We start from the raw sequence: 9964 nt of genomic DNA, 5'->3' as shown, positions 1-9964 counted from the left end.
GAAGAAATTGCAAAGAAACAGACCAAGATAGGTAAGGGGTTGCTTAATATATGTTAAAACTTTGTACCGGCTGTAGGGAGGGAAGAAATCGGTCCGTGCCTCAAAGCAGATGCCACCGGCCCCTGCACGAGAGCTCCGATTTAAAAGCATTTGAGCGGCTGTAAAGGTGTTCCCTGCATGCATCCCCCAAATTATTTGCTTTTAAATCCTGGTGTGCTGTCTGCTGGGTGGGCAGCATTTCCTTCGAGGAGGAGGGTTGCATCCAGCAACGTGTGCTCTCAAACACTGCCTTCCTTACTCTAGACTAGTGTCTTGCATTCTCTCGCTTGTACAAACACTTTCAAACAAGCCACCCCTGATTAATCAGACTAGTGTGGACTAGTGGTTAGAGCAAAGGACTAGGAGTTTTGTTTCCTAGATTCTTGGGTACTATTCCTGGCTCTGGGTAGTTGCTCTGAGGACTAGTCGACATCCTTAACTTTTGTTGAGATCCTCTGCTGAAAAATGAGAAGTGCATAGCCGGAGAACTGAGGGATAGCAGAGTACCCTCATTTATGACCTGTGCAATGTGTCTGTTATAGGCAAGCGGTACTGACACTCAGTCTAGAGTACATTCAGATACTACATATCTCTTACTTTGTTATGGGATTCTATAATAATGCGCTTCATTTTAAACCCATAAATATTCTGAACTATTCCATTCAAAGCGTGGGTCACTTCTTACTTCAGTTACTATAAATCATTTACATCAGCAATTCTGAATCATGAAATGGAGGCTGCTGAAAATATTATGGATGTGAATGAAACAAATCCTACTTAGTTTTAAGTGGCTGGCACTGTTTACCTTTCTCCCTCATTCTTGGGTCTTTCAGGTTGAGAGAAATCTGTTTCGTCTTCAGTTTCTAGCTGAAAGAATTGAATTGGAATTTAATAACCATCACTTATTAAATGTTAGAAACTCTCAAACTACCAGGCTCCCTATTTTACTTTATTTTGTTTAAAATCTCTGAGTGCTCCGTGTTATTCCAGTTTTCAGAAATCACTCATTCTCCTCCTCTAATAGTTCTATAACTGTATACATTCAGGTTTCAGAGTAGCAGCCCTGTTAGTCTATATCCGCAAAAAGAAAAGGAGGACTTGTGGCACCTTAGAGACTAACATTTAAAATTATAAATTTGTTAGTCTCTAAGGTGCCACAAGTCCTCCTTTTCTTTTTGTATATGTTCACTGAATTGCATATTTCAAATATTTTTTTACCTTTTTAGTAGGCAGTTTTTAGAATTTTCAGCAGTTGGCAACTGAAATGCGCAAGAAGTTAAAGTTTTAAAGCATTTTATACCTCTGCATTTTTAAATCAGAGTTTGAGTGATCATTTTGTATTTGCACACCTGCTACTTGTGTTTTGTCCGGTGTTATAACTTTATTCTGATAGTATTATGATCTTATGTAACTGTTTTTGTTCATCTGTTGAATAATGGCACACACTGTAGTTTGAAAGTTACCATAAGTAGGTCACGATTGTAAACAGAAATGTGTTGGTGTTGCTTTTGAGGACAGATTGATCATTCACACTAAAATCACCTTTTCTAATTCAAATTAGAGCTGGATGAAATTTTGTCAGTGAATAGTTTATTTGCTGAAAAACATAGTTTTGGTTGACCTGAAACTAGTCAATGTGTCGAGTTCACTGAATAGTTTTGACCGGACTGAAAAATCAAAATGTTTCAGTAACGTCAAAATGAAACATTTGATTCTGAGCCAACTCAATTTTTGTTTTACTTCATAATTTGCTGAAAATATTAAAAAGAAGTTGTTTTCAGTTTGACCCAAATGAAACTTTTTTCAATTCTTTGGAATTGCCAGCGAACTGAAAAATCCATTTTTCGCCCTGCTCTAATTCAAATGTCTTACAACATTCAGCATTACTTAGGTAGGCTTTCCCCATATTTATCCTCTGTGGGTGGAGTAGGTTAATATTAGAGATATTTTTGGTCTGTGGAGAATATGGGTAGAAACAAGGAGAATTACTGTAGGGGTAGAATAGTAAAACGGAGTGAACGATTGAAGCTATCTTTGGATAAACTTTATTTTTGACTTACTGTTGGCTGTTTTCTGTCTTCTCTTGAATATTGTACCTTTCTGTGACTATCCCTTTTTTCATTTACAGCAGCAAGTGGCCGGAGCAGTAGCATCAAAAGATTTAAAGGCTTTCTCCAGTTCATTAGTCTTAAGACACTGTTGAACCAGGATTTGTCAATGGCAAAACTCCTGTTGATGCCAGTGGGAACAGGATAGGATGGCCTATCTTCTGCTCCTTAGTCACCAAAGAGCCATACCGTATTTAGTTATAGCAGAGAGCAATAGAGATTATTATCCTCCTCCCTTCCTAGATGCTCACTGGACTGGGCAAAACTCTTGTGGCCTTGGTAATTTGCTTGGCAGACTTTCCACACATAAGTAAGCAGACTCCATTAAAAGCTCTTAGTTTGTACTGTGCAAAGAAATGAGTGATACGCCCATTCTTTACTACAGGGCAGGGTACAGTATAGGCCATGCTTAAGAGTCCAGCTCCACCTTTCTTCTCAATGGAAAAAAAAAAAAAAGCTGTAGGTATGATCATAACAATATGTTCACTTGTTAATCGGAGTGCCAGGCTGATTCTTGGTCACTCTTTTCTCCAGTTCAGGAAGTGGGTTAACACTTCATTCACATTGCTGAGCCTGTGTAATTCTTTTCACCTCACTTCTTCAGCACTAACTTTTTAACTAGGCTAAGCCTGGACTAGGACATCTTATAACTTTGTATTTCCCCATATTGTTGTGCCTGTTGCTTTCTCTACAGGGGCTCAGAGTCAAGACACGTCTAAAATTGGGGTCTGTTGAAGTCAGTGATGATGCTTGGCTGTATCTTGGAGGAACATTTGGCCTATTACTTGTAGCCATTGATTTGGTTAATCTATTAAGACCTTATCCTGTGGCTACTCTGTGGGTAGCATTCTTACTGTCTTCAATAGGGTTTCTGTCTGAAGAAGGGCTGCAGCATTGAGTCCTCTTATGCTCTAGCCATCATTTTGGAGGATTTTTCATTTCCTACTAATGTTACTATCATTACCAAATGCCCATGTAGTCACTACAAGGTCCAAGGTGCTCTGTTAAACAGGGAATATCCCTGCTTCTGGAGTTCATATGCCTGGGGAGCATTGGGCTTACTTACAGGTCAGGTTTTCAGACTTAACAATACTGTTTGTGTGGTGTGCCCAGGCCTTCTTCCTCCATCTCTCTTCCCTGCCCCATATGGCTTTTTGCATCTCCTCACAGTAGTGCCTGCCAGGGGCAGTATGCTTATTCAGCTGCATGAGGGTCAGCACGCGGAGCACACTGTCTCTCACAGGCCTTATCTTGAGGAGAAGACTTCCAACAGCAGAAAAACACGAGTCTCATGGAAGAGGGAGGGGAACAGGCTATGCCACTGGGCCTAGCCTCAGCTCACATGAATGCTCCTGCACTTCTCAGCCCAAGTGTTTTGCTGGATGCAGCTGGCCTGATGGCAATTAGCCATGTGGCAGTCTCCCGCCCCCCCTTACACTGTGTTTGTTCAGTACCTAGCATAATGGGGTCCTGGTCCATGGCAGGAACTCACAGGAGCTACCATAATACAAATAAATAATAACAGGGCAGTATCACCAGCCTCAAGCATTCAAAACTCATGGGTCAGGCCCCTCAAAATTATGAGACTCAAACATACATTTTTGGTCTTTTTATTTGTCTTCTGTTTTCTGAGCTGTTAGTGTTCATGTTTTTCAGCTTTTCTCCACAGCCGTGAAAGTTAGAAACGTTTTCTAAATGAAAGCTGAGATTCTCACATGAGTTTGGAAGCTGGGGCTTTAAGAAAAACACTAAGTATTGTGAGACTTGTTCTGTAATCACAAGAGTTAGCAACACTGCAGTGCAGTCTTCCATGAGGAGTCTAGAATGCATTTGGGGTGGCTTAGGTGTCTCCTCTCTCTCCTGTTCCTAACCTCATTTGCTTTTAGCAGCAGAAGGTGACAGTAATCAACTGGCATGAGCATCACCTGCTGCTCACTCTGCTTTTAGCCTGGTTCACGGCCAGCTGCTGTAGCCTGTGGTGCGGCAGGGCCATCTTTGAGAATGTTGACAAGAACAGTCAAACAGGCTATAGCCCTGTCTATCTCTGAGGTTAGTCCTGATTCAGCAGTAGCAGCCAGCAACCAGTATAGCTGCTGCCCAGGTAAACCTGAAATGTAGATGAGGAAAGCTGCCAATTGTACAGGATGAGTTAATTTTGCTTGAAACAGGAATAAGAAGAAATGGTGTAAATCATAGCTTTCTTTGTCTTCTCCAGATGCTGGACACAGATTGCTAAATCCCAAGTATTGACAAAGTAATGACATCTCATGCTCTATGTGTTATTGACTGTAGTGTGGTTCAGGAAGGAATTTCTTTTTTCCACTTCTACTCATAAGTTTCCCATGTTGACTTTTCATCTTTCCCTGCAGCATCACGTGTTGGCCAATCCTGGAGCAAGCATACTGGAGCTGATGGTAAAAAGTTTGTAAAATACTAAGTGTGCAAGTATAAATTGGAATGAATCATCTGGTGAACCTGGAGATAACAAAAGTCATTATATTGTTTATTATAGCCCATAAATGTACTAAGTGCTTCAAAGATGGCTCCTGCTTCATAACACAATCTAAATTGTAGATAGACCACAACCTCTAGGATGACAGACCGAAGCGAGGGATGTGGTGAGGAAGCCAAGGTTTATTGTAATGAGGTTACATGGGTACTCAGTTTATACAAGCCCATATCAGGGATTTGGAGCAATCAAATTTCTGAATTGCTCCACTCCAGCTCCGCTCCGGCACCAATAGTGACTGCTCCAGCTCCGCTCCGACTCCGCTCCGTGCTCTGACTCAAATTAGTTTTTAACTAAATAAAAAAGTGCATACTGTAGTTTTGAAAAAACATTATTTTTATTAAGACTTTTAAAACAATTTAAATTTCATCAACAATGATGCAAACTAGAATCATTCATAATTTATTCTCTAAAAAATTATTGAAGCAATCAAGTCGTCTTTCATAGTCTGCTGCAAATCATTTAAAATTAACTTTAAAGCCAAAAGCAGTCGCTCTACACTAGCTTGAGTTGTTGGCATGTTCGAAGGAATTCTACAGGCAACCTGAATGTGGTGTGGGTAGCTGTGAATGACCTCAAAAACAGACTTAACTTTTAGCCTACCAATAGACTCCATCGCCTCACAATCTTGAATAATGCTTCATTACAATTATGAATTGCAGAAACTCGCCGGCGTCTTTCTTATTTATCCAATTCCTTGTCGAAGGCATCATCTTCTGAAGAATTGGTGCTTGAATTATCTCCATTTCCCTGTGATGGTTGAAGACGTCTCAGGGATGGACGCTCGAACAAGTTCAGAGTGGATACAGAAATTTGAGAACAGCCTGCTATTTCTGAAGGATGTGAACTTTCTGAAACCGCAAATTCAATTGTTGATGACTCCTTTTGTTGTGTTTCATTTTCTTCAACCGAGTTCAAATGTAGCAGTGGATTTTGTTTTTTGAGTCATTGAGCAATACCAAGGAGCCCTTCCTTTGCCTTTGGTATTTCCCTTGAGGTAAGAAGAATCCGATACTGTGGGTCAACATAAACTCCATCAAGGAAATGAATATTGTCAAAAAAGCTTCTCTTCGCGTTTCTGCATGGAGGATAGAATTCCTTCTGCAATTTGTCCACCATTTTCTTGCAAGAATTTGGACAGTTTTCGCCATTCCTTCATTAAAACTCCTGGGGTACATTGGGAGCTTGAAGATTCACAGTTGTTTGGTTTGGCTTTGCCAAGAGGTCTCGCAGGTTCTTCACTTCGTCCCATTCAGCTTTTGTTAACTTGCGTTCTCTTGTTCCAGCAGCAGACACTTGTTCACAGTAAGATTGAAAAACGAGAAGCCGATCAGTCATTGCAAATGTTGAACCCCAGTGAGTCACAGTATCCAATGACTGAGTTAGCCCATGTGGATCAAGCAGAACTCTTCGAATACTTGGGGTTCGTAGTTTGACAACGACTTGTCAAATTTTTGCCAGAAATTTCTTCGCATGTTCTTTGTTCAGTCCATCCCAGATTGCCAACTGAAGAGTGTGAATACCACACCTCATCAGTTGGACTTTTGAGTCGTCCTCATGAAACCATGTTGGAAGTATGAGGCTACGGTCATTAACCCATTGCGCAGCAGCATCCATGTTGAGTTCAATTTCATCCATTCCTTTAATTCCTTCATCAGGCAAAATAGCTTCAGTTCTGTCCACATCCCTGTGCTCAGAGGTAGAAATGGTTTCATTGTCCTAGCTGAAATTTTTGATGGCACACATCATGTTTGCTGCATTGTCAACGCAGATGTTCAGCACTTGCATTTCATTGATCCCAAATTTTCCTAAAATAGCTTTTACTTGACTTTTCACGTATGAAGAATTGTGACTCCCTTCAGTGTCAATTATGTCAAAGGTTTTTACCACAACTTTGTCTTTTCCTTCTTCGTAGTACTGAGCATTGATTACAAGGAAACTTCTGTTTCTACGAGTTGCCGCATCCATTTTCAGGTAGCACAATTTTTGCTCCAAAGCTTTCTTGAGCTCTTCGCAACCAGACTCAGCTGTGCTGACAACTAAATGGCGAACCGCATCGTGCCCCGTCGAAACGCCAAGCTGCCGACCCATTTCACCTGCAGTTTTTTGGAATCCTTTGTTCTTTAGCCGGAAGGTAGTGAGCGGTGTTGAACTCAAGCAAACCATTTCCATCAGCCCCACACAGAAAGTATTGGCATCCCTGGTGACTGTAACCTTTGAGGACTTCAGGTCAAGTTTTGTTTGCTCAATTTTGGGTTTCTTTTCAGATGAAGCTCCACAACAAATCCTTTCTCCAGGAGTTTTCAAAGAGCCAGATGAACATCATTTAGCTGTGTCAGCTTTCTGTTTTTCCTAATCTTCCGGGTCCTTTTTTGTAACCAGAGCTGCATAGTTTTCAGGATGGTTACGTTTTACCTGCCGCCACAGGTTGAAACTTTTCATGGCACTTGCTTCACTTAACTTGAAGCTACATGGTTTGAGCTTGCCATTCACTTCCTTTTCCACCTTGCACATTGCCAATTTCCTCTTTGCTTTTCCCAAAAGCCAAAATTTGGGCTTTTCAAATTCAAAAGTAAAGATGTTGTTGAGATCCTTTTCCGTAAATCAGCTATCGATCATGGGGGCAGATTTGATTTTTTTGTTGAAGCCATGGCCAAATCTTCTTGTGCTGTTACCGCATCCAAATGTTTCTTGTTATCATCTTCAAAAAGCAATGAACAAAAGTATTACATTTTTTTATAATGTACCTGCTTGTGATATCTTAACCACTTAAGGTACTTCGAATTTATTTTGGATTTTCTGGACAAAAATGATAGCACTTTCTTTTTACACAAAATTATTATTAAAGTATATTTTAATATTTTAACATTTCTTGCTGTTTTAATGAAGTAAGAAGTATTTTAATATACATAATATAAATTTTTATTTATAAATTGCAAGTTAGTTTTTCTTATGAAATTTTGTGGTAAAAATATTCGAAATATTTTCCAAGTTTTTAATTAATATCTCAAAAATGCTTTAATATACATATATCAATGAAATTTGGTATGTGCCGTAGCGTTAGTCCGTGCTATCGCTATTCTGCAACATTAATTGTTGGGAAGTAAGGAGGCTACACGTTACAAGGTTGGAAATAAACTTTAACAGGAAAGCGGATTCAAATTGCAAGCACAGTCCTTTTAGTAAAGAGAGGAAATTTTTGGAAATATGTTTTTCCTTCATCAGTCTGGAAACATTATACAAGATAGAGCAAATAACAGGTTCTATCTTGTATAATCTATTCAGGCTGATGAAGCAAAAACATATTTCCAAAAATTTCCTCTCTTTACTAAAAGGACTGTGCTTGCAATTTGAATCTGCTTTCCCGTTAAAGTTTATTTTCAACCTTGTAACGTGTAGCCTCCTTACTTCCCAACAATTAATGTTGCAGAATAGCGATAGCACGGACTAACGCTACGGCACATACCAAATTTCATTGATATATGTATATTAAAGCATTTTTGAGATATATCAATGAAATTTGGTATGTGCCGTAGCGTTAGTCCGTGCTATCGCTATTCTGCAACATTAATTGTTGGGAAGTAAGGAGGCTACACGTTACAAGGTTGAAAATAAACTTTAACGGGAAAGCAGATTCAAATTGCAAGCACAGTCCTTTTAGTAAAGAGAGGAAATTTTTGGAAATATGTTTTTCCTTCATCAGGCTGGAAACATCATACAAGATAGAGCAAATAACAGGTTCTATCTTGTATAATGTTTCCAGCCTGATGAAGGAAAAACATATTTCCAAAAATTTGCTGTCTTTACTAAAAGGACTGTGCTTGCAATTTGAATCCGCTTTCCTGTTAAAGTTTATTTCCAACGTTCTATCATACAACAGCATTCAAATAAAATTATTTAAACTACAGGCGCTATGAACTGGGGGGACTAGGCCAAGTTTATTTAACATTTTTTAAATCTTCGACTGTTTAACAGATACGACCCTGGAATATGATTTAATGCTAAAACATGCATTAAAATGGTACTCTTAATTTATTTTGTATAATTAACCGTTTCTGAGAAAACTGTTTAAAAATTTTAATCTGCTTAGATGCTTAGAATGATACAAACAATTTTACTTATTACTTATTTTTCAACTTTGGAACCATAAATTTTAAACGTAATAATAAATAATCAAAAATTATTAACTTATTATGGAACATAATAGTACTGCTCGTAGCCAGGGGCAGTCGACGACAAGCCTTTCTTGAAATATGAAATAAAAATGACCAACCACCAGTTTGGGACGCCTATGGTTTTAATAATTTTGGATAATGTAATATGGTAGCACATACTAACGCTAAGACACAGGCATAATTTCATTACTTTATTGAAGCGTTTTTGAGATATTAATCAGAAATTAACTTTTCATCACCTTAGGAAGAAACGTTTTTTCTTAAAATGACCTAAGGATTCAAAAGTTGCGCTGGACATTTTCCAATCACTCTGGATATATCACAAAAATCATTCCTAATTTATGTAAAAATGTTTATTGTATATTTATATGCCTGCTGCACACAACTTTTTCAGTAAATTTAAAATTACAAACAACGCTACCAAAAGACCATTGAACAGATGACATATAAAATAAGTCCGCCAGAGTGATATGGGAGCATGTACAAATGAACAATTGTACCGGTAACGGGAGCCTGTGTGAGAAATGAGCTTAAGTGGTTAATATCTTTTGTGATACCTTAATATATCAATAAACAAAAACATTTTTTTTTGCAATATACCTGTTTGTGATATCTTCAATGTTGCATCTTGCATCACACTTTTCTGTAATCGCAGTACTCAGCGTGTCTCGTTGATTAACCCTTCAGAAAGAAGTATCTAACTATCTAACTAATCTACACAAGTACGTTCTCGCCTAATCTTGACACAAGGGTGGGAGCAGTCTGCAGCGTTGCCAGGTGTCTCATAATTATCTGATTCTTTAATAAAACATATCTCCAAAAAACTTTGTAATTTTGTATCTGTACATCAAATCTTGATTTCAGCCGAAGTGAGAATAACTGTGATATATTACGTAAAGTGCTAAAGTAGATGTTGATATCAGTTTTTATACAATCTGAAACTTTTTGGCATCTTCAGGACTTTCTTGCTAAATATCATTCATTTTGGATTGAAAATGGGGAAAAAAAAAACAGGAGCAGTGGAGCAGCCAAGATTTTCTGTGCTCCAGCTCTGCTCCAGCTCCGGGCACAAACCTGCAGCTCCACTGCTGTGCGCTCCAGCTCCGGGCTCCGCTCCAAAGCCCTGCTCCACA

This window comes from Eretmochelys imbricata, chromosome 1, assembly GCF_965152235.1.
Source record: "Eretmochelys imbricata isolate rEreImb1 chromosome 1, rEreImb1.hap1, whole genome shotgun sequence".
NCBI classification, from domain to species: Eukaryota; Metazoa; Chordata; order Testudines; family Cheloniidae; genus Eretmochelys; species Eretmochelys imbricata.
The sequence above is the reverse complement of the archived record's forward strand: the minus strand, read 5'-3'. Positions refer to the sequence as shown.